Below are 24017 nucleotides of genomic sequence, written 5' to 3' on the forward strand. Positions count from 1 at the left end.
GAAGTGGCTGCCATGTCTGGAGAAAGCCATCCCTGGGCTGCAAAGCTGGCAAGAGGCTATTTAAAATTTTTTAAAGATTTCCATACACCTCTCAGAGACAGAGAAAGAAGTTCAATGATACATTTTCTATAGAAAATGCTCTGAAATAAAGGGGGATCTCTTTCCCTTTTTGTGCCAGGGAAGATAAGTTTTCTTTCCTTTTGATTTGCATTTACCCTTAGGGGGCTGATGCCAGGAAAGAAGTACGGTGTTGGGTCAAATGCCGCAACACCAGCCTGAGGAGCACCGGGCAAGTGTAGCAATGGAAGAGGATGTTGGTGACTTTGGTAAGAGGGGTGTTCGAGAAGGGGGCGATGGAAAGCAGACAAGGAAGGGTGAGTGGAAGGTGAAAACACAGAAGCAAAGAAATGTATCCAGACAGCTGAAGATATGTGACTGAGAAGGGAGGAGGCGGTGGGAGGAAGAATAAGCCAGGAAGTGAGTTTCTTTTTTAAAGTGGCTTGGGAGGACTTGTAGGAAGGGGGACAGAGCCAGTGCCGAGGGGAAGGCTGGTGACCTGACCCACTCTTAAATCTCTGGGTGCCCTGCCCTCCCCTCACGTAGAGAAACCCTGTGTTGGGGGAAAGGATGGTGTGTTATCAGACACAGGTGGCCACTGCTTGAATGTCCATAGGGCAAGTTCAATGTTCCCAAGCCCCTCCCTAAGTGGTTATCAGGTCATAAAGTGTGTGGGTGTGTGTGGGGATAATAATTCATGGAGAGGACTGGGAAATAATTCTGCGTCCAAGGCTGGTCCCGTTATGAGTTCAAGGGAGGGTTGGGTGCAGAGGTGTGGCAGGGGCTAAGAATCATCTGGAAATAGGTTCAACACGGAGGGTTCCCCATACCAAAGGACTAAAAATACACCAAGGCCAACAGCCCAAGCCAAATAGAGGGGAGGGGAAGCTCTGGCTTGGGGGAGAGTTTCATTCCTATCAGAACTCTCATGTACAGAGAAGACCCCAATATCCCAGGTATGGTTCAACAAGGAGCCGGAAGGCTGGGTCATGCAGCCCTGAACGTTCACTGTGTAGGACGCCCCACCTAGAGAGTGAACACTGAGTCAGAGAGGACTCAAAGTGGGCCCACTGAACCTCCTATGGCCTGGGAGTCCCAGACGCTCCCCCTCCAGCCTCAGACCAGAAAACCGGACTCTCAGTCCCCTCCTCCCTGAGACCTAGACATTTGGGTTCCCAGCCCCCTCCACCCACAAACCCACGAGCCAGGGCCTCATACACCCTCGCACCTCAGGACCAGTGAATCCAGGACCCCAACACCTTTATCTTTGGAACCTGCCCTTTGGTACTCACCTCCGCTGAGACGAATGTAGCCACTGTAACATTGAGTGGTGCCCTTAGGACAGGTGCTATTTTTAGAATTTTCTGCGCAGGTCCCAGAGACCTCCACACAGGCAGGACACTGCAGGTCTCCTGGGGCAGGCACAGCTGGGGAGCAGAGAGAAAGCTGGGGGTGCACAGCTCTGCTCCCATGTGCAGCCACCTACCCTGAGCCTTGGAGTCTCTGTGACTCTGGGGCCCATCGCTCTGTCCTTGGGATCCCATACCTGGATGGGGGAGGGAATTCAGCAGGACGCTGGTGCTGTTGGCCCTGTTGCAACCGTCAGAGGAGAGCTGGGCGTAGGAGGCGATGAGCACGCCGGGCGGCCCCGAGTGTATGGAGATAGTGGGGGCACGCCCATCTGGTCCAAGCTGCAGCCTTTGCTCCCCAGGATGAGTGACGTGTGTCCTGAGGGTGAGACAGCGAAAGCTTGGCTGGGAGGGAGGCTGAGCCCCAGGTTCTTCATCACCAGCAGGCAGGCAGAGGGTGGGCTCAGCATCCCTGATTACAAGAGAGTGTCTGAGTGTGGGGTCCAGGCTGGGGCCAGTGCCTGAGTCCTCTGCGAGCTCTGCCACCTCTCACAGTGTCGCTCAAATGTCACCTTCGGAGTGAGCCCCCCCGAGCACCCAGTTTCAAATCACAGCCTTAATCTCACTCTCCCTTTTCCCTCGCTGCTGCGTTTCTCTCCATAGCTCTCACCTGCCCATCCATATCTTACGTCTTTGTTCTTTGTTGTTTTCTGCTATCCTCTGTGCTTAAAGCTGCAACGAGGCAGGCACAGTGGGATCTGAAGTGCCTACAACATGCCCTCCATATATTAGGTGCTCAGTAAACCTTGAGTGAAGGTTTACTTCACCGAGGTTACTCTGGTGGGTGGCTCTGTGCTCAGCCCTTCCCCTGGACCGGCCCCTATATCCTCACCATCACCCAGCCAGGCAGGAGGTATTCTTGCCATCACCTTGCCCTGTTTTCAGACTGGGAAACTGAGGCACATTAAGAGCAAGAGTTGGGCTTAGAACTCCTGGCCTAAGGGGAATCGGGCAGGAAATGCATGGGACAGAACCCAGGGTGGGGAGACCCCAGGCTTGTACAGCGAACTCACCTACATCTATGAGCAGAAGCGTCTCCTAACACACCTCCGCAATATCACAGGTCTGTTGCCTCTGCGTGGGCCATTTGACAGGTTCATGAGACAGGTTGTGATGAGTCCACTGCATGTTTCCCTGGTGACAGGTCAGTAAACCTGAGGAGGAGGAATACCAGGGCCTGTTCCAGCCAAGGGCCCAGCCATGTCTGTCCTTCCTGGTGTCATGCTTGGGAAGGTGATCACATCCTTGGGTTGCAGTCCTGGTGACCTGGCCCCAGTGTCCCCGAATCTCACATTGATAAAACATCGGAAGGCAGAGTTCCACTCCCATCCTTTAGGCTGTTTTTGTTCAAACACCCGCAGAGAACTTTACCTGACGCTGCCGGAGGAAGGCTGTTTCTGCCTTTGGGATGAGAGAAACTGTGGCTCTTTCTGAGCCTGAGTCTGACTAACTCGGCTCCCCTTCCCGGGCATCAAGGTCCTCATCAATGAGGACATGAGGAAGGTAGCCTGATGCCATGTATCTTTTAATGGGAAACACTATATTCCTAACGAAAGTACTCCATTGCCACATGTGCACTGGGCACTTCCTCGGTGCCCAGCTGTCCCGCTCCCTGGCTTAGCCCATATAAGCCTCCCAAGGGGCTCACTTCACCTGGACTCCATCATTCCTCACAGCCACTCCCATAGTCGTGCCCATTTTCAAGATGGGAAACAGAGGCAGAGGACGGTTACGGTGCTTGCCCAATGCCCCACCACTAGTCTCTGGCAGAGCTGGGCTCAGAACTGGCATTCTGGTTCCTGGGGTGAGTGATGGGCAGACGGGCGGATGACCAGCCTCGGCTTCCTCGGCCCCTGTGGGCCTCAGGAGCACAGTCGCAAACCCGTGAGCCGGGACCTTGTGAAGGCCACCCATTAGCCCCAGGCAGGCGTGCCCCGGTGCAGAAGCTCCTCACCGAGATGTACCAGCTGCAGACGTGTGACCTTCTCAACAGCCCCATGAAGGTGGCCACTCATTTCCCCACTTCACAGACCACAAACTGGCCCGAGCCTGGGGCGCGCTCCCCAGCCCCCATCTTCCCCATTTGGGCCACAACACCTCCTTCTTGCACTTGCTCATGGAAACTGCTGGAGCTCTTGACAGTCCCTTTCCCTCACACCCCACGTTGCACCCATCAGCAGATCCTTGGCTTAAACTGCAACATACTTCTGGAACCACTTAGGAACTACGTCCGCGGCTTCCTCCAGGGTCCCAAACGCCTTGGATCTAAGGTGCTTCCTCCCGAGTCTCCCTGTGGGTCTCCCACCCTCTCCCACCTCCCCAAGCTGTGTCCTCCACCAAGCAGCCAGAAGGATCCTCAGAAAAGGTAAGGCGATTCACGTCTCTCTGCTCAGAAACCTCCAGTAGCTCCCCATCCCGCTCAGAATAAAAATTCTAAGTCCTTAAATGGCCCCTAGGCCCTCCTTGCTTGGGCACCACTACCTCTCCATCCACACCCTGCTCTGCTCTCCTGGTGACACTGCTGGAGCCACTCTGGCCTCTGCACTCTTCCTTGAACACACAGTAGGCGCTCGCCCACCCCAGGGCCTCTGCATATACTCCCCTGCCCCCAGCTGTCTGGATCATCCCATCCTCCCTGAACTCAGAGAAAGAGGCTCAGAGAGGTAATGATCCCCAGAGCCCATTCAGTAAGAGCCCAGCCAGGAACCGCATCTTTCCAATCCAGACACAGGCTTTTTTGGGAGGCTGTGCTCTCCCAAACTTTCACCCCACCGCTCTCCTGGAACAACTGCCAACGTACACAGGAGGACAGTCGAGGCTGCCCACGATCCAGGCCTCGGTGCTTCCTCAATGGGCTCCCGCCTTGGCCTGTTTTGGGCAATCTGAGCTCTTGCACCGGGCCTTCCCCCACCCCATTTCCTTGGCAGGAGCTGTTTTCCCATCCCCCGAAATGGCTGCCTCTCTCCATTTGTCGGGGTTTGGGGTGGTATGAGGTATGTGTTATGTGCCTGGTACGCTTGTCTGCTGAGCAGAGTGTGTGTATGGCCTGTGAGCAGTTGTGTGTGTGGTGTTATGTGGTAGATGTTTGTTGTGTGGGTATGGCATGGTGTACAAGGTATTGGGGGCCCTCCCGGCGTCCCCATTTGGCTGCTGCTTTCCCTGTCACAGTGAGGCCCTTGATCTCTCTCTCTGGTCTTCTATCCCCAGCAGCAGGCCTGCTGGGGTAGCCAGTCCCCTGGGTGGGGATGAAGCTATGGTGGGGGCAGGCGAAGGGAAGTGGAGACCCGGAGTTACCCAAGTCAGGGGTGAGGAGAGGCAGGACCAGCAGCATGGAGGGATTCCCAGTCTGAAGCCAGGAGCAAGAGCTCCTGGACTCGCTCGGGCACCAAAGGGTGGGGCATCCGGCCCCCTGTGCCCCTCTGCCCTCCTCCCTGCTCCCGCTGCCCTCCCACCAGGACCCTGGGCTCTGTCCTATTTACCTGTCCCCTGGGCCACATGCCTCACTCTGCCCCTCAGCTGGACACCTGCACTGGCACCCCTGGAGAAGTGCCCACCAGGAGCATCCTGCCCTTTGCCTACGTGTCTAAGTGACGTGTGGGTGCTGGCCTCGGGATGGGTTTGAGGGCAGGCCTTCTCCAGGGGCCCCTGAGCCCGGCTGCACTGGGGTCACGGCCCGGCTTCTTGTCAGGTCCTCACCTCTAGGAATGCAGTTCTCAATCATTACCAAGGGTCCGATATGCTGAGTCCCTTTAAACAAGTTGCAGCCTTCTTGAGGCACGCATCCCTGGATGCTGACACTGGTTCCGATGCCCCCTGGGGAAGGAGGAGAGAGGGAAAGAGGGAGCCGCTGCCCCTGGGACCATCTAACCCTCCGCAGGGGCCGCAGCACCTGGAGCCAGGCCCGCCCTCCCCCAGGCCCCAGGTTCAGCGGTCCCCCTCCCCAAGGCCGATCTTGGTCCTCAGAACCCTTCCCCTGCCCCAGTTAGTGCCCGCAGGGACCTGAATCCTGACTGACCTCCGATAAACCCCAGCTCCCTGCTGCAGCAGTGGGTGGTCCCGGCTGGGCAGGTCTCCTCTCTGGTAGACCTACAGCTTGTGGGGACAAGCAGACCAGACACCTCACGGATGCTGGGACTGGGGGTGAGACTGGACGGGAGGGCTGAGGGCTCTGGATCGGGGTCGGGGGCCTTTTCCCCACCTGCCTTTTGCTGGCCCAAGAATCAGCTTCCCAATTCCACCCCTGAGTGCCCACCTTGGGCTCCTGTCCTGCCGGCCTCAAGCTGGGCATTAAGGATGGCTGGCTGGGGAGGGGCAGAGAGGGAGGGGACAGGAGGCCTGGGGAGGGGCACCTGGGACTCATATGGGGGGACACACGGGGAGGCACACTGTGGGAGGAAGCAAGGCTTCACCCCGAGTGCCACTGAACAGTCCATGAAACTGGTAACCCGAGGTCACAAACTATTCCACAGAGCACAGAGGATCTACACATCACCCCAAATTCAATTTGTGATCCCAGACAGGACAGCGGGAAGTTACAGAACAATTTGCGGAGGAAGAGGACACCCAAACCCTAAATAGCACATGAGTGAACCAAACCCAAAGGCAAGAGAATGGGCGCAGACACCAGGGCCGTGGGCGGAGTCTAAGCAGCTGGTGGGACATCAGGGTGTCAGCGCTGGTGGGGGCTCAGGACTGACAGGAGCTGCACTCCGGGAGGGAGTCTGGGGAGCGTGGGCGGGACGGAGGCAGGGGCGCAAGGACCTCAACCCTCAGCCTGGGTTCTGCCCCCCGATGGCCCCTTCCCCTCCCCCTGCTCCCTGGGCACCTGTGGGGGAGGGCAGATCCCAGAGAGGGAGGGTGGTGGGGAGGTCATTGCAGGCATCCTGGCAGCACACGCGGGTGTAGGAGATGACAGACACGCCGGGGCCCGGGTTGTGCTTGGTGATGCGGGCCTCGTGATCCGTGGCCTGGGTGCAGCCCTTGGTGAGCACTATGTACACCAGAGGTCCTGGATGGGGAGAGGGGGACATGCCACTGGGACTAGCCCTCGTGTGGCCTGGAGGGAGGCTCTGCATCCTGGCCTGGGCTGAGAGGCTGGAGAGGAGGAGGAGGCAGCTGGGCACCCACAGGGGGGCCCCTGCTGGGGAGATGGACAGCTCTGGGAATGAGGACAGGGGTCTCTGAGGCCTGCGCAGAAGGCGGGTGAGACCGGGCAGGGACAGGGAGGTCCCTGCCCGGCAGAGGGGACCCTGGCGCGGGGCCCGAGCGGCCTTCTCACCATTCTCGATGAGCACCAGCGTGTCCTGACAACCTTCATCTCCCTCACAGACTCTCGCCAGCCGTCCACTGGAGGGGCATTCGGGACGTATATTCCAGAGCCTCGAATGTCCCCCATTGACAGGTCAGGGCCTGCACTCCTGAGATGGGAAGGGCAGATCCATCTTAGCGCATCCTGCAGGGAAATGAACCTCCCTAAGGAGGGGGTCCTCACTCACCAGGCCACATGAGGACGGCACCCAGGAGGGCCAGCAGGGCAGGGCTCATGGTCAGGGCTGCTGGGAACTCTCCAACCTGCTCTTTCTCCCAGGAAACCAAACCCTTTATATCTAGCCTCACCCAGGGCAGCCCAGGAAAGGGTGGGAAAGGGAGGCCTTGCTGAAGGAGGCCTGGGCCCACCCTGAGTCTCAAGGGCTTAAAGGCCAAGAAATCTGGGCCCTCCCCCCTTCTCCTACCCAGGAGCCCAGCCACCAGCCCCCTCTACAGACAGAAACTGAGGCCTCCTGGCCCCCAGCCCCACAGCTCCGGCTGCCCAGCCCGCCTTCCTCCTGAGCCTGCCATCAGTTTCAGCGGGGTTTGAGAGGGCAGTTTCCTCATCCCTCATAGGAACTTGGCCACCTTCTGGCCCCAGGTGGGGAAGTGGCCCAACCGCCTGTGAGGACACTGTGCGGTGGGCATTGGCCTCTCCCTGTGTTCCTGCTCCCCTAACCTCTGCCCGCCAGAGTCCTACTTCTCCTTCTTCATCTTTCCTGCCTATATTGCTCACCTTTTCCTTGGGTTTTCAGGAACTACCCTCGGGCTCTTTCCTCTGCCCTCCCAGCACAACTAGGACCAGGGTCTCCACTTGCCTCCACCCAGGAGGTGGCTGGAGGACTGACTAAATACTTATGCAAGACTTGGGCTATTCCTTGACCAAGCCAAGTGTCTTTGCCAGGAGATGGAACAGCGTATGCGAGAAAACCAGATTTTCAGAGAAGAACATCAGCAAACCCAGCCTCCTGTCTTGGCCTATTTCTGTGGCGTAAATACTCCTACATTGTCTCGTCTTAAGCTACCAATAGTTCTACAAGCAGCTTGGAAATTTCCTAAGTATTTAACAATCGGCCTTTGCAAACCAGGGCAAAGCAGCTCTAGCTCACTGGGTAGGGGAGAGACAGGGCAGGATCCGGGGCACTTGTCAGTGACGGCAAAGGCTGGATGTGGGGGTTGCAGGAAGACAGGGAGAGGAAAGGGAGAGGAAAGGGAGAGGAGGGGGGGGAGAACAGTAGTAGAGTAAATAGTAATGAACAGGTATTGCAGTCATGTTTTTTTGACAACTCCATGCTTTCTATTTTTATTTTTGTTTGCAAGTTTAAAATTTGCCATATAGAAACACGTTTCTCTTCTCCACTGTATCTATACCACTAACCAATGTGAATTTAGTGCGATCAGTAACTATATATTTGAATGAATGAATACGGAGGAAAAGACGACCACAGAGCCCTCAGTAAGTCTGTACATTGTTGCTGTGTGAATGGCACCCTCCAGAGGTCTGGGTGGCCTTGAGCTTGTCCCTGGTGGAGGAAGGGAAAGGATGGGAACATAGGCACATAGGGTCCTAGGCAGTCAATGAAGCATCTTGTTTTTGTCAACAAATGTTCCCTGAAGCTGGACTTTGTGCCAGGCACTGTCCTAGGTGGAAAGATACAGGAAGACCCTCAAGAACGAGGCCACTGCTTCTGTTGAGCTCACAGCGTACTGAAAGAGACCGACACTAATCAAATACATGAGCACAAAATACAGTGCTGGGTTCTGGGTGGAGAGTGAGAACCAGCTGATGGGACAGTAAGTGACTGAGCTGGGATCATGCAGGGCCTCCCTGAGGAGGTGACATTTCAGCTGAGAGCAGAATGAAGACTTTGCTCTGGAAAGATACGTGGAAAGAGCATTCTAGGTAGAAGAAAGAGAAGGTACAGAGACCATGTAGTAAGACCAAGTTTGGCTTCTGTGAGGATTAGAAAGAAAGCAGTTAGCTAGACTGTAGTGGAGAAGAGGAGAGTGATAAATGATGAGAGTGGAAAGGCAGGCCGGGGCCCAGCGGTCAGGACATTAACTTCCCCTCCTTGAACTCCATCATCGTCTTCTGTAAAGTAGGTGTGATGATTATCCACAACTCATCAGCTGTGAGGAGGATTAAGATCTGTAATGCAAAGTGTGTTCTCATTGAATGAGAAAAACAGTGAATATTCTCAGCCCTTAAAATGTTCTAATCCTAACAGGAGCCTCACAGCTGGACAGAAGTGTCCCGGTGCAATCAGCCCAGGAGCTGGGAATCCCGGGGAACTCTGGGCGCCCTAACCCCCTGGGCGGCAGCGCAGCTCTGAGGCCCCTCAGGGCGATAAACAGCCTCCCGCCTGCTCCCCACAGATGCAGCGCAGCTCCGCTATAGCGGAGCAGCAGCCTGAGAGCGGCCATGCCCACAGCAGCAGGCCTCATCTCTGTGCAGCTGCCCAGCACAAGCTGCTAGGCGGCGCCATTCTCCCAGGAGAGGAAGGCCACAAACCAGCAAGAAGGGACGTTCTCCCGGCTGACACATGTGCCAGCTCCCCACAACTACCTCTATCACCATGAAAAGGCAGAAGAATTTGATCCAGACCAGACTAACAGAGACAACCCCTGAGAAGGAGCTTGGGGAGATAGACCTAACCAATCTCCCTGAAAAAGAATTCAAAATAAAGGTCATAACCATGCTCATGGAGCTGCAGAGAAAAATGCAAGAGCTAATGGACAAAGTAGGGAGGGAGACTACAGAAATAAAACAATCTCTGGAAGGACTTAAAAGCAGAATGGACCAGATACAAGAGGCCGTTAATGGAATAGAAACCAGAGAACAGGAACGCAGAGAAGCTGACGTAGAGAGAGTTAAAAGAATCTCCAGGAATAAAACAATATTAAGAGAACAGTGTGACCAATTGAAACGGAAGAATATCCGCATTATAGGGGTACCAGAAGAAGAAGAGAGAGAAAAAGGGGGAGAAAGTGTATCTGAAGAAACAACTGCTGAAAACTTCCCCAAAATGGGGGAGGAAATAGTCGCTCAGACCACGGAAGCACACAAAACTCCCAACTGAAGGGACCCAAGGAGGATAACACCAAGACACATGATAATTAAAATGGCAAAGATCAAGGATAAGAACAGAGTTTTAAAGTTTAAAGGACAAGGACAGCTAGACAGAGGAAAAAGTCACCAGAAAGGAAAACCCATCAGGCTATCATCAGACTTCTTAACAGAAACCTCACAGGCCAGGAGAGAAAGGCATGATATATTTGATGCAATGAAACAGAAGGGCCTTGAACCAAGAATACTGTATCCAGCACAATTATCATTTAAATATGAAGGAAGGATTAAACAATTCCCAGACAAGCAAAAGTTGAGGGAATGTGCCTCCCACAAACCACCTCTACGGGGTATTTTAGAGGGACTGCTCTAGATGAGAGCACTCCTAAATAGATGTCACCAGAGAAAATAAAATCACAGCAAAGAAAGCAGACCAAATACTAACTAAAGGCAAAAAATAAAATCAATTACCCACAAAAGCAATCAAAGGAAACACAGAAGAGCACAGAATAAAACACCCAATATGTAAAGAATGGAGGAGGAGGAATAAGAAGGGAGAGAAATAAAGAATCATCAGACAGTGTTTATAATAGCTCAATACGCGAGTTAAGTTAGACAGTAAGATAGTAAAGAAGCTAACCTTGAACCTTTGGTAACCACGAATGTATAGCCTGCAATGGCAATAAGTACATATCTTTCAGTAATCACCCTACATGTAAATGGAATGAATGCACTAATCAAAAGACACAGAGTAATAGAATGAATAAAAAAGCAAGACCCATCTATATGCTGCTTACAAGAGACTCACCTCAAACCCAAAGACATGCACAGACTAAAAGTCACGGGATGGAGAAAGATATTTCACACGAACAACAGGGAGAAAAAAGCAGGGGTTGCAGTACTAGTATCAGACAAAATAGACTTCAAAACAAAGAAAGTAACAAGAGATAAGGACATTACATAATGATAAAGGGGTCAGTCCAACAAGAGGATATCATCATTATAAATATATATGCACCCAATACAGGAGTACCAGCATATGTGAAACAAATACTAACAGAATTAAAGGAGGAAATAGAATGCAATGCATTCATTTTAGGAGACTTCAACCACCACTCACTCCAAAGGATAGATCCACTGGACAGAAAATAACTAAGGACCAGGGGCACTGAACAACACACTAGAACAGATGGACCTAATAGACATTTATAGAACTCTACATTCAAAAGCAACAGGATACACATTCTTCTCAAGTGCACATGGAACATTCTCCACAATAGACCACATACTAGGCCATAAAAAGAGCCTCAGTAAACTAAAAAATATTGAAATTCTACCAACCAACTTTTTAGACCACAAAGCTACAAAACTAGATATAAATTGTATAAAGAAAGCAAAAAGGCTCACAAACACATGGAGGCTTAACGACATGCTCCTAAAGAATCAATGGATCAATGACCAAATAAAATAGAGATCAAGCAACATTTGGAAACAAATGACAACAACAACAACACAAAACCCAAACTTCTGAGGGATGCAGTGAAAGCAGTCTTAAGAGGAAAGTATAGAGCAATCCAGGCATATTTAAAGAAGGAAGAACAATCCCAAATGAGTAGTCTAACATCACAATTATTGAAATTGGAAAAAGAAGAACAAATGAGGCCTAAAATAAGCAGAAGGAGGGACATAATAAAGATCAGAGATGAAATAAATAAAATTGAGAAGAATAAAACAATAGAAAAAAAATCAATGAAATCAAGAGCTGGTTCTTTGAGAAAATAAACAAAACAGAAAAGCCTCTAGCCAGACTTATTAAGAGAAAAAGAGAATCAACACATCAACAGAATCAGAAACAAGATAGGAAAAATCACAACGGACCCCACAGAAATACAAAGAATCATTAGAAAATACAATGAAAACCTATAGGCTAACAAGCTGGAAAAAGGAGAAGAAACGGACAACTTCCTAGAAAAATACAACCTTCCAAGACTGACCAAGGAAGAAACAGAAAATCTAAACAAACCAATTACCAGCAACCAAATTGAGGCGGTAATCAAAAAACTACCCAAGAACAAAATCCCTGGGCCAGATGGATTTACCTCAGAATTTTATCAGACATATAGAGAAGACATAATACCCATTCTCCTTAAGGTTTTCCAAAAAATAGAAAAGGAGGGAATACTCCCAAACTCATTCTATGAAGCAACCATCACCCTAATACCTAAACCAGGCAAAGACCCCACCAAAGAAGAAAACTACAGACCAATATCCCTGATGAACGTAGATGCAAAAAGACTCAACAAAATATTAGCAAACTGAATTCAAAAATACATCAAAAGGATCACACACCATGACCAAGTGGGATTCATCCCAGGGATGCAAGGGATGGTACAACACTTAAAAATCCATCAGCATCATCCACCACATAAACAAAAAGGACAAAAACCACATGATCATCTCCATAGATGCTGAAAAAGCATTCGAGAAAATTCAACATCCATTCATGATAAAAACTCTCAACAAAGTGGGTATAGAGGGCAAGTACCTCGACATAATAAAGGCCATATATGATAAACCAACAGCCAACATCATACTGAACAGCTAGAAGCTGAAAGCCTTTCCTCTGAGATCAGGAACAAGACAGGGATGCCCACTCTCCCCACTGTTATTCAACATAGTACTGGAGGTCCTAGCCACGGCAATTAGACAAAACAAGGAAATACAAGGAATCCAGATTGGTAAAGTAGAAGTTAAACTGTCACCATTTGCAGATGACATGATATTGTACATAAAAAAAACCCTAAAGAATTCACTCCAAAACTACTAGAAATAATACCGGAATTCAGCAAAGTTACAGGATACAAAATTAACACACAGAAATCTGTGGCTTTCCTATACACTAACAATGAACTAATAGAGAAATGAAGAAAACAATTCCATTCAGAATTGCATCAAAAAGAGTAAAATATCTAGGAATAAACCTCACCAAGGAAGTGAAAGACCTATACCCTGAAAACCATAAGACACTCTTAAGAGAAATTAAAGAGGACACTTAACAAACGGAAACTCATCCCATGCTCTTGGCTAGGAAGAATTAATATCATCAAAGTGGCAATCCTGTCCAAAGCAATATACAGATTCAATGCAATTCAATCCCTATCAAATTACCAACAGCATTCTTCAATGAACTGGAACAAATAGTTCAAAAGTTCATAAGGAAACACCAAAGACCCCAAATAACCAAAGCAGCTTAGGAAGAATAAAGTGGGGGGATCTCGCTCTCCAACTTCAAGCTCTACTACAAAGCCACAGTAATCAAGACAATTTGGTACTGGCACAAGAACAGACCCACAGACCACTGGAACAGAATAGAGACTCCAGACTTTAACCCAAACATATATGGTCAATTAACATATGATAAAGGAGCCATGGACATACAATGGGGAAATGACAGTCTCTTCAACAGATGGTGCTGGCAAAACTGGACAGCTACATGTAAGAGAATGAAACTGGATCACTGTCTAACCCCAAACACAAAAGTAAATTCGAAATGGATCAAAGACCTGAATGTATGTCATGAAACCATAAAATTCTTAGAAAAAAACATAGGCAAAAATCTCTTGGACGTAAAAATGAGCGGCTTCTGCTTGAACATTATCTCCCCGGGCAAGGGAAACAAAGGCAAAAATGAACAAGTGGGACTATATCAAGCTGAAAAGCTTCTGTACAGCAAAGGACACCATCAATAGAACAAAAAGGCATCCTACAGTATGGGAGAATATATTTGTAAATGACAGATCCTTTAAAGGCTTGACATCCAAAATATGTAAAGAGCTCATACACGTCAACAAACAAAAAACAAATAATCCAATTAAAAAATGGGCAGAGTAGCTGAACAGACAGTTCTCCAAAGAAGAAATTCAGATGGCCAACAGACACATGAAAAGATGCTCCACATCACTAGTTATCAGAGAAATGCAAATTAAAACCACAATGAGATATCACCTCACACCAGTAAGGATCGCCACCATCCAAAAGACAAACAACAAATGTTCACAAGGTTATATAGAAAGGGGAACCCTCCTACACTGCTGGTGGGAATGTAAATTAGTTCAACTACTATGGAAGGCAGTATGGAGGTTCCTCAAAAAACTCAAAATAGAAATTACATTTGACCCAGGAATCTCACCTCTAGGAATTTACCCTAAGACTGCAGCAGCCCAGTTTGAAAAAGACAGATGTGCCCCCATGTTTATCGCAGCACTATTTACAGTAGCCAAGAAATGGAAGCAACCTAGGTGTCCATCAGTAGATGAATGGATAAAGAAGATGTGATACATACACACAATGGAATATTATTCAGCCATAAGAAGAAAACAAATCCTACCATTTGCAACAACATGGATGGAGCTAGAGGGTCTTATGCTCAGTGAAATAAGCCAGGCAGAGAAAGACAAGTATCAAATAATTTCACTCATATGTGGAATAGAAGAACAAAGGAAAAACTAAAGGAACAAAAAAGCAGTTGAAACATAGAACCCAAGAAAGGACTAACAGTTACCCAAGGGAAAGGTACTGGGGAGGGAGGGAGAAGTGAGGGGAAAAAAAGGGGGGCCATACGATTAGCATGTATAATATTGGGGGGGGCACAGGGAGGGCTGTGCAACACAGAGAAGACAGGTAGTGACAGCATCTTACCGTCCTGATGGACAGTGACTAATGGGGTATGTGGAGGGGACTTGGTGAAGGGGGGAGTCTAGTAAACATAATGTTCTTCATGTAATTGTAGATTAATGATACCAAAAAAAAGAAAAGAAAAGTAGGAACCTAAACATTGTGATGACAGCACGAGCAGTGGCTTAAAGGCTTTAATGCGTCTATCATGCTGGGTGCTACTCAATGCTTTACATGTACTAATGTTATCAGCATTAATAGTTCATCTGAGTAAGTTCTGTGCCCATCTTATGTTACAGAGTGAAAACAGTGTCACAGACACTGTAAGGAACTGGCGTCTGGTCCAACAGCTAAGAAACAACACAGCAAGCGCCTGAACTCAGGTGGTCGACCTTCAGAATTAAATGGAAAGAATCCAACAGCTAAGTAACAGAGCACTAAAGTACACGGACAGAGGGTCCTCTACCAGGAAACTGGAAATAACGTCAAGGTTAACTACTTGGGACTGCATAAAAGGATATTATACATGCACACATACGCATGCAAAAAGTACATTTAAATAATTAACAGGACAGTGGAAGAAATAGGTAGAAGGCCAAGGAACATACTGAAGATATAATTTCTATTGCTAAAAGTATAAACTTGTTTACCATAAGATGTCTTTTAAAACAACAATGGTCTTACACATCTATGTACTCGTACATGTACCTACAAATACACCAATTACCTGCCGTGGGAAAAGGTGTCTCTCGACTAATTTTTGAATTGACTTTTTTTTATCATCATTTTTATGTGTATGTATTTCACCTTCTTTGAGACAATGAAAATAAACCAATGGTACTTATTTCAGTTTGTCAGCATCATTCAATAGGACAAGGGAAAAGTACAAGGAAAAAAATCGACAATACTTCATTCCCTATAAAATACCCATATACAAAAATATAATTTTATCCACTCAAATTTAAATATGTAGCCATTAAACAAAGCGAAATAGACTGTTTACTGCACTAATAATGACTCAAGCTTTGGAAGTTATCAGCTTTACACATTACATAACAGCTCATTAAGAAAAAAAAAAGAGACCACAAAAATGAACACTAGAAACGACTACTGAATAATTGAAAAATCATGAAGAAAGGTTATTGGGGAAAAAAACTGTTATTACACTAGAAACTTCAACAAACACCATGATCATTGCAACACTGGACGCATTTCTTCTGAAATTATGGTGGAAAAAAGGGCACTGCAAAGGGCTCCTGCCATTCACCCCTGTCCAGGCAAACTACAGATGCACGAATCTCAGGACAGGGAGAGGCTCAAAAGGAAAGAGGGAAAGATCCCCGATGCCACCGGGATGTTCCAGACAGCAGCAGCAGCCGTATCAGGGCACAGGAAAGAGGCCAGACGGGAGATGTCACAAGAGACAAAGGACAGGAGAATGGCAAGAGGGACCATTCCCAGGAAGATGCAGCCATTATGAACATGCCCGCACTCTCACAGCGATGAAGCAAACACAGAAGGAGGGGACGGAGAGACAGCATCACAGAAGTAGTATGAGAGCCAACACCCCAGTGTTAATATGGACAGAACAACCAGACGAGCAAGGAGGAGCCCGAGGTCTCACACAGCTCCACAGCCCGATGGGCCTGACAGCCGGGAAGGACACCCCCCCGCAGCCGCAGGGCACCTTCTACACAAGCACACGTGGGACATTCTGCAGGACAGGCCACATGTTGTGACACAAAACAAACCAGAAATGTCCAAAGATTGAAATAATAGTATGTATCTTCTCTATCCACAGTGAAGCTAGAAACAGATAGCAGAGGGAAAACAGACAACTCGACAACATGTGGAAATGATACACCTCATGTTTAGACAATAAATGGGTCAAAGAAGAAATCACATGGATTTTTAAAACTATCACGATAAAAATGGAAATACAACACAGCGAACCTGGGGGGACGTAGTGACAGCGGCACTGAGGAGGATGCCTGCAGTGGTAAGTCTTACATTACAGAAAAGGAGTGGTCTCTGATCAGAAATAGGATTTTATACCTCAAGAAATCAGAAAAATAACAAACTGCACCAAAATTTAGCAGAAGGAATAAGATCAGAGCAAGGAGAAATGAAACGGAATAGGAAAACTATCTAAAAATCAAGAGACCGAGAACAAGTTTTCTGAAAGATTTAGAAATTGACAAACATTTAGCTAGGCTGAGAGAGAGACAGAGAGAGAGAGAGAGAGAGAGAGAGGACGACGAGCCCTCAAGTAAATCAGAAATGAAAGGGGGACACTGCAACAGGTGTCACAGAAATGTTGCAAATGGTCTATAAGAAAGTACTATGAACAATTATATGCCAAGAAATTACATATCCTAGAAAATATGGGTACATTCAGAGAAACATACAACCTCGCAGACCACATCACCAAGTAATAAAGAAAATGTGAACAGTTACAATGAGAGAGAGTCAAGCAGTCCTCAGAAACCTCCAACACACACCCAGGACCAGAAGGCTTCCCCAGGAGCCTACCAAATACTTACAGAAGAATAAACACGAATCCTGCTATAAATCTTCAGAAACACTTGTATGGAACCGCATGATTCTGACACCAAACCCAGAAAAAGAGACAGGAAGAAAAGTAGAGACCGATATTCCTGAAGAACATTGATGCAGAAATCCTTAACATACGAGCAAAGAAAACTCAACAGCACATTCAAACCAGTACAGACCACAAGTGGAATTATTCCTGCACGGCTAGGAATATTCAACATACAAAAACCACTCAATGCTAATGCGCTCCATTAATAGGAAGGAAGGGAAAAGAAACACACAATCATCTCAGTTAATGGGAAATAAGTCGTTGACAACGTTTGACAAACTCTGAAGATAAACACTGAAGGAACCAGGAATAGTAAACACGAGGACCCTATATGAAAGGCACACATAGAACAGTGAGAATGGAAGCTTTCCTTCAGGCCCGGGGAGCGGCCCAGGATGCACCCGGCCCGGAGTACCGTGCAAAGTGCTGAACTACCCGAAGTCTCAGCCAGGTCATTACCACGCACACGACCAGGAGCCATCTGTGCTGGAAAAGGTGGACGCCATAGTTTAAAATGCATGATAGGATCCCACACCCTCTATCTCTGATGGTGTTTCCCAATCATTAAGATTTTGAGCCAGTGACTCACGTGTCCAGCTTCAAATACATTAAAAATCAGGCTGAAAAGATTGCCCCTCTTCGGTCTCCTTTCCCACAACTTACCACATATTTATGAACATTAGTATGTGGCTTCCCCCTGCAGCCTCTTTCATCCGGGCTACAGAGAGCTGACGGTGCATCCAGGTGCAGCCCCGGACGCGTCCCTGCTGCCCACCCACCCTGACACCCCGTCTCCCGCACAAGCCCCATGTCACTGGGTCAGCTGACATGGAACCGAAGTGGGGATGAGAGGTGCTGAGGGGTGAGTGGAGTGACCAGGGGTCACACCGTCAGGGTCAGAGCTCAGGGAGACCCAGGAAGGGCCCTTCAGGAAGGACAGACAGAAAGTCACCCAAAGGGTAGGGACTTTACCTGAGGAACAGCCATTCCCGGCTCCTTCTCTGCCATCCTCCTCCTCTTTTTCCGGACTTTGGCCTCAGGGAACATGAGTCTTTCTTAGAAGCCAATCCTGAATGCGGAAAACATGCCGTTTAATGCTTAGAGTCATCATCGCATTCCCTTCCTTTGCCACAACCACATGGGGGGAGCCTCCCGGTGTGGAAAGGGCGGTCCCCTGCTGCCCACTGCTCAGGAGGGACTCGCGGACAGTAACCTCCTTAGGCCACCCAGTGAGTTCCTCCACCATCTCTTCAGATCCCGCCTTCCTGGGAAGCCCTCGCACACTCTGCACCAAAAACCTATGCATCAATAAAGGTGAATTAAAAAGAAATCTGCTCAGAGATTACAACTGACTCTCTTTCAGTATTTTGCACATGTATAGCTATGTTTTTGCAATTCTGTATTTTTAAAGTATTTTACAATTATTTCCTGGAAACGGAGTTATGTGTTACTATCGGTGTGAAAACCTTTATATAGTGTCACCTGACCAGAGATTCTCCTTCCAGGAGGTGAGATGGGACCAGCCTTAATGTACGTCACCTGTGTGCAGCAGTGAGCACCAGGGCACTGAGCCTCCTCTCCTGAGGCTGGGGGTGGCTGCAGGGAGGCTGTCAGGCCTCCATGGGGTGTGATCAAGACTGGGTCTGTGACCTGAAGAGGGGTGTGGGGACAGCCAGGGTCCCCACTGCTGCAGTGTGTGTGATAACGTTTGCTTTTAAAGATGAATAGAGTGCTTTTAAAGAGAATAGAGTGCATAGAAGACCTGTGTTTGTGTGCGGGGGTCCTTTGTGTGTTTCGGATGCACATACCACCATTTGTGGCTGCTGACCGAAGTAACATTCACGAGTCAGGATTACACATCCAGGTTCTCACCCTGATACCAACACTTAATTCCTTCCAGAAAGTCATTGTGAAATGTTTTTAAAATGCAGAATTGTGAAAAAGCGACTACAGGTGTGCACAACACTGAACGAGTAAGTTGTAGAAGTAAGTTCTGAGCATGCTTCCTTTTCATTTCAGCTTTACACATGGGTGCGGTTTTGTTTTTTGTTTTGAGAATATTGCTGCACCAGACATAGTTGGGCTCTGTTGCACAGAGCTTCCAAGTCAATCTGGCACATCTTCAACACTGCAGAAAAAAGACCAGAGACCAGAAGGGAACAACTACTCTGAGGTCACAGTTCAATGTTAATAAATCACATAAAAGGGAAGAAAATTGAGTACTACAAAACTGATTAGTCTTTGACTCTTAAAACATCACTGACATCCCTACCAACTACCAATCAAACAGTCTAAAATTATTAACTGGTCACCAAAGAACACGTCCAAGACAGAAGATACAGGGGACAGAGACTGCAGGCCTGACTTAAACCACAAACAAGTTTAAAAAGGAAATGATGTCTAGTTTTTCAAGTCTAAGTCATTTTGATGTTAAAAGTAAATGTTAGAATATATCATCCTGATAAAAGAATGACATGAGTTCATTAAAGGCCACCAAAACTTATTTGAGAATCATAAGGAAGTAGAAAATGAAAGAACTAACATTTATCTCAAACTACCAAATTATGAATTAAATGTTAAGTGTCTACATATATATGTACATATATAAAATTCCATTATAAAGAAACTAAAAAACAAAGCAGTCATTTTACTGCACCCTTAAAAAGAGCACCGTATAGTGACAGTCGTTTCGTCCACACTTGTCTTTCCCAACCTCTAACCCACACCAGGAAAACGGAAGGGGGTGACCCACCACTGACCAAGTCGGGTCACTGCCCTCAGGCTAAAAGTTGCAAATTTAAGCTATTTTCTGACATACAATATAAATTGCCCAAGCCTATTAGAAGTTTTGCAATTCTCAGTGTTATCTCTACCACTGAAACGAATTTTAGATGTATTTTTAAAGCCACCAATGTATCACAACTGAATCACTGAGCAATCACCAGGATCCAGAGCCTCACCACCACCGCTCCGTCAGCCTCCAAGCCTGCCTCTCTAATGTTGTGTTACCATCTTTTATCTTGTATATCCACCTCCCTATTTCTTTTTCTCTTTGATTTTGTGTTTTTCCGCTGGGTTGCTTCTCATTCAGGTGCCCTCCCCTTTGCTGCCGTCTCTCCCTTCGGTGCCTTCTCTCACCCCTGTTCCGCCCACACTGCAACTGGTTCCCCTCCTGCTGCCCCTTCTCCCCAGCCTTCCTCACGGTCCCCGCTCTCCCCGCATGCCCGCCCTCTTACACTCTCCAGCGCAGTCACTCCCCTGCCCTCCCGCGCGGTCACGCGCCCTCCGACCCTCTCCGGCACCCCCGGCGGCTCTGCTTCCCTCCTCCGCCCTCCGGGCCGCCCCGGTCCTCTCGGGCCCTGCACCACGCCGCCCTGCAGCCATGGCTCCCAGCCCGCACCCTCCCCGGACTCCCCCTCGAGGGCCTCCCCGCCGCACCCCAAGGGCCTCCCTCCCCGGGGGCTCACCTCCACCCGGAGGTCCCGCTGGCCTCTAAGCCTCCCCGGCTCCGCCGCCTGCTCCTTCCCGGGCTCGCCCGTCCTCTCCGGGGGCCTGCTCTCCCGCAGCCTACCGGCCTCCGCACTCGTTCCGCTTCTGTCCCCGCCGCTCCGGCCCGGCCTCTCCCGAGCGCCGTCGCCCGCGAGCCCAGGGGCGCGGAGGCACTGGGTGCCGGCCTCCCGGGAGAGCACGTTCACCGTCGGCGGAATCAGGGCTCGATTCCGGGCGTCCCAGGCGACCCGGCTCGCCTCCCGCACCGCGCTCTGGGGAAGAGGCGCCTCGCAGGGGCGGCCTGGGGGGCAGAGGGCCCGGCCGGAGGCCGCGGGGAGGCGGTTGGGGGCGGCGATCGGCCGGAGGGGCCAGCAGGAGACCGGCGGGCGCGGTGGACCTCCTCCTGGAGCTGGGCGGCCGGCGCTGCGCTTCGGGAGCCGCACAGCCCGGGTGGAGGGTCACCAGGCGCGGGAGGCCTGAGACGCCAGGGAAGGGATTCAGGCAGGAAAACGACGGGAGACGGGAGTGGAAGAGAGGCCAGGGGCGGGGCCCAGCCTCACGGGGACTGTAAACCGCAAGGGGTGCGCGTGGGCGGCCGCAGCGACGTCGGAGGTAACACGGTGGTGGGCGGGGAACAGACCGGAGGGACCCCGGGCCGCGTATGGCGGACGGAGGGCGGGGGGACTCACGCTCTTCCGAGCCTCCGCCGCCTCGCGCTGGGAGCTTACAGGTCTGCAGGGACCTGCGCGCGGCAGGAAGAGGCTGGCGACCTGGGGGCGGGGCGTGCGCGGGGACGGACTGCGCATGACGGCGGGCGGGTGAGGCCGAGCCCTGAGCTGGGCTGGGTCAGCCCCGCCCCCTGCTGGCAGGTCCCTTGTTCACTAACTTTTTCTCCTTTTTCCGTCAAGGTCTGCATCCTACCTATCTGGATGTTTCAGACTGTTCAAGATACAATGTTGCAGAGTTGGGAGGACCATTGTCGCTGGGAAAGATGTTTTCTTCCTCACAGTGAAAACAGTTCAAGTGAAAAGCTTTTTCCAGCGGGGTGGACGCAAGTTCTGCCAGTGAAGCTGAAGCAACTGACAATCCGGGAACCAGGACCTTGGGGGGTGGGGGGAAGGACCGTGGGGCCATGGTTGGATCCAGGAACCTCCCTGCAATTAAAATCAATCTAAGCAATGCAATTAAACCCTGGAATTGTGTGTGAGGGACATGCAAACTAGAATGTGAAACGAAAAGTCTACCTGGGGGGAATGGGGTTCTTCAGACTGACACCCCAGTAACCACATTTGCACTTCTCCATTCGTCCTGGAGTCAGAGCTCAACCCTCCGCTGAATTCAAAGACTTTCCCAGAGAGGAGACCTGGCAAGGAGGGCGGAGACATGTGCTGATGCAGATCGCCAGTCCTTGTGAGACAGGGAGCGCGGGTAGTCAGAGTAGGGGGAGGACCTCCGGAAAAAGCAAGGCAGGATGTTTGCAGTCAGAGCAGTGTACCTGACAGGGAACGCCTTACAAGGACAGCGGTCTGGCCCAGGTGGCTCCCTTCTGCTGCTCTTCTTCGCAAAGACAACAAAGTCCCTTAACTTCCCCGGACCCGGCTCTGCTAGGCACTTACTCCCCCTTGCTGGCTCGTTTGCTGTGCACGTAGAAATGTTGCAGAAATGTTGCAGCTACGAAAGCAGAAAGATATGTATTGCTCCCCTTGCCTTTGTTCAGGGCTCAGACCTTGGGAGATGACTCCCCTCTGAGCCCGCAGGTGTAAAATAAACCCTCAACACTCCAAGACTTCCCAGGGCCGCTTGGTTCTTCCGTTGGTGATCCAGTCCAGGTTTCTCCAGGCCCAGCTTCATTCATCTTTACCTATATGCTGTTTTTTTTCTCCTTCCTTCCCTAATTAAGTAGTTCTGTAACCTAGGCAACTAATTTAGCATGCAGGCCCAGCCTTAAACAACATAGTAAAAGGCAGGAAAGATTCCATCTTAAAGATTGTATTTTAATACCCAGGAAGTTAAAAATGTAGTATTCTTAACTTACTCTTTAGCAAACAGAGAACAGCGTATCCCACCTCCGGGGCTGGGAAGGAAGCTGTTTGCTCTGCTCCCAGACCCAGACCCCGGTATTCCAGGGAGAAATCAGAGCAGGAAATTCCCTGTGTTAAGTTAATTCTAAGTATTCAAAGACCACTTAACAAGTCTGCACCCCTATCCCTTAGTCACCCCAGGCTCCTTCCTGCTCAGTCTCTCTGCTGGGTCTCAGGCTCAGAGGCTGAGCACTCTGGCTCCTAAAGTTGAGCCCCCTGCGCTCCCCACAACCTGACCTGTTGGATTCTTGGATCCCACCTCTGCAGAGTCCCAGATAAAGGGTGATTGCTTAACTTGCCCTCTCATGAGGCAGTGTGATCGATCCATCTGGAAGACCAATCTGAGGGGTAGAAAAATCTCCCATGATTCATGCATACCGGAGACAGTTACTGAGTATCTGTGAGCCCAGCAGTGAGCCTGCAGAGTCCTGGCACCCAGGGCCTTAGGTTCTGGAGATTTGAGGTCCGTTTCCCTTGCTTCCTGGACCCCAAGCTGTCTCTGTCCCAGACAGGAGCTTCTGCAGACAGCCATTCCTCTGCAAAACAGAAGCAATCTGCTCCTTCCTTCCCAAGCTGGCCCTCGGGATATTTGAAGACCTCCGCTCTGCCACCTGCACACCCCCAGTCTGGTCCTCAGGTGACATGACTTGTTAAAATACCTTTTATCACTTTACCAAGGGACACAGAAAGCATGGAGACATATTCCAGTACCGAAGAAGAAGAAAATAAAATCCTATCAGTCTATTCAATTCTCTCTGTTCTCTTATTAAAATTTATTTTTCTTTTTTAAAGACTAGGATAATTTTGTTTTGTAACAGGCTGCTCTTTTCTCAGTATTAAGGCATGAATGTCCTTTCATGTCATCAGATAGTTTTCCACAGTTTTACCTTAAATGCTTATGTCCTAGACCATTTAAACCATGATGGTGTCACCTACATGCTCTGATCAGGTAGCAGGCTGTGCTAACAGGAAAGGCAATGCTGCGGGTAATTCCCCTGCAGTTAACTCCTCATATAAGTGTACATTATTTCCTTTAAAAACCCAAAGGTAAAAGTGGCTGGGAGAAAGGATTTATACTTCTGTAAGTTTTGGATGATGTATTTCTGGATTGCCCTTGTGAGAGATCCATGATGTCATAAGGCCCCTGCAGCCACGGCAACCTGGTTCTTAGAATCCTTCCAGGCCACAACTGACCACAGTTTGGCCTCTGACTGGGTACTGTACTGCAGTGTGGCCAGACCAGGGTCCTTTCTCTCCCCACTCCCCAGTCTACGTCTTGTTTTCTCTGTGAATTAAGGTACTGGAGATGGAGAAAGGGTTCCTGGGTCTCT

The 24017-nt window shown here is 49.5% G+C and overlaps 1 protein-coding gene, 2 long non-coding RNA genes and 1 pseudogene across 3 annotated transcripts in view; 2 read left to right on the top strand and 2 right to left on the bottom strand.

Annotated features, from left to right (window-relative positions):
- The window catches only part of LOC130680903 (zinc finger protein 541-like), a 507420-nt gene that overhangs the window by 461227 nt on the left and 22176 nt on the right, over positions 1–24017 (top strand). The window lies entirely within an intron of this gene.
- LOC130680917 (uncharacterized) overlaps positions 1–24017 on the bottom strand; it is a 477927-nt gene that overhangs the window by 433829 nt on the left and 20081 nt on the right. The window lies entirely within an intron of this gene.
- LOC130680908 (CD177 antigen-like) lies at positions 1823–21335 on the bottom strand (annotated as a pseudogene).
- Positions 21204–21794, top strand: LOC130680914 (uncharacterized). The gene is made up of 2 exons (XR_008993947.1): positions 21204–21335; positions 21514–21794. It is a non-coding gene; the product is annotated as an uncharacterized LOC130680914 (long non-coding RNA).

The sequence above is a fragment of the Manis pentadactyla genome, chromosome 15, assembly GCF_030020395.1.
Source record: "Manis pentadactyla isolate mManPen7 chromosome 15, mManPen7.hap1, whole genome shotgun sequence".
NCBI classification, from domain to species: domain Eukaryota; kingdom Metazoa; phylum Chordata; class Mammalia; order Pholidota; family Manidae; genus Manis; species Manis pentadactyla.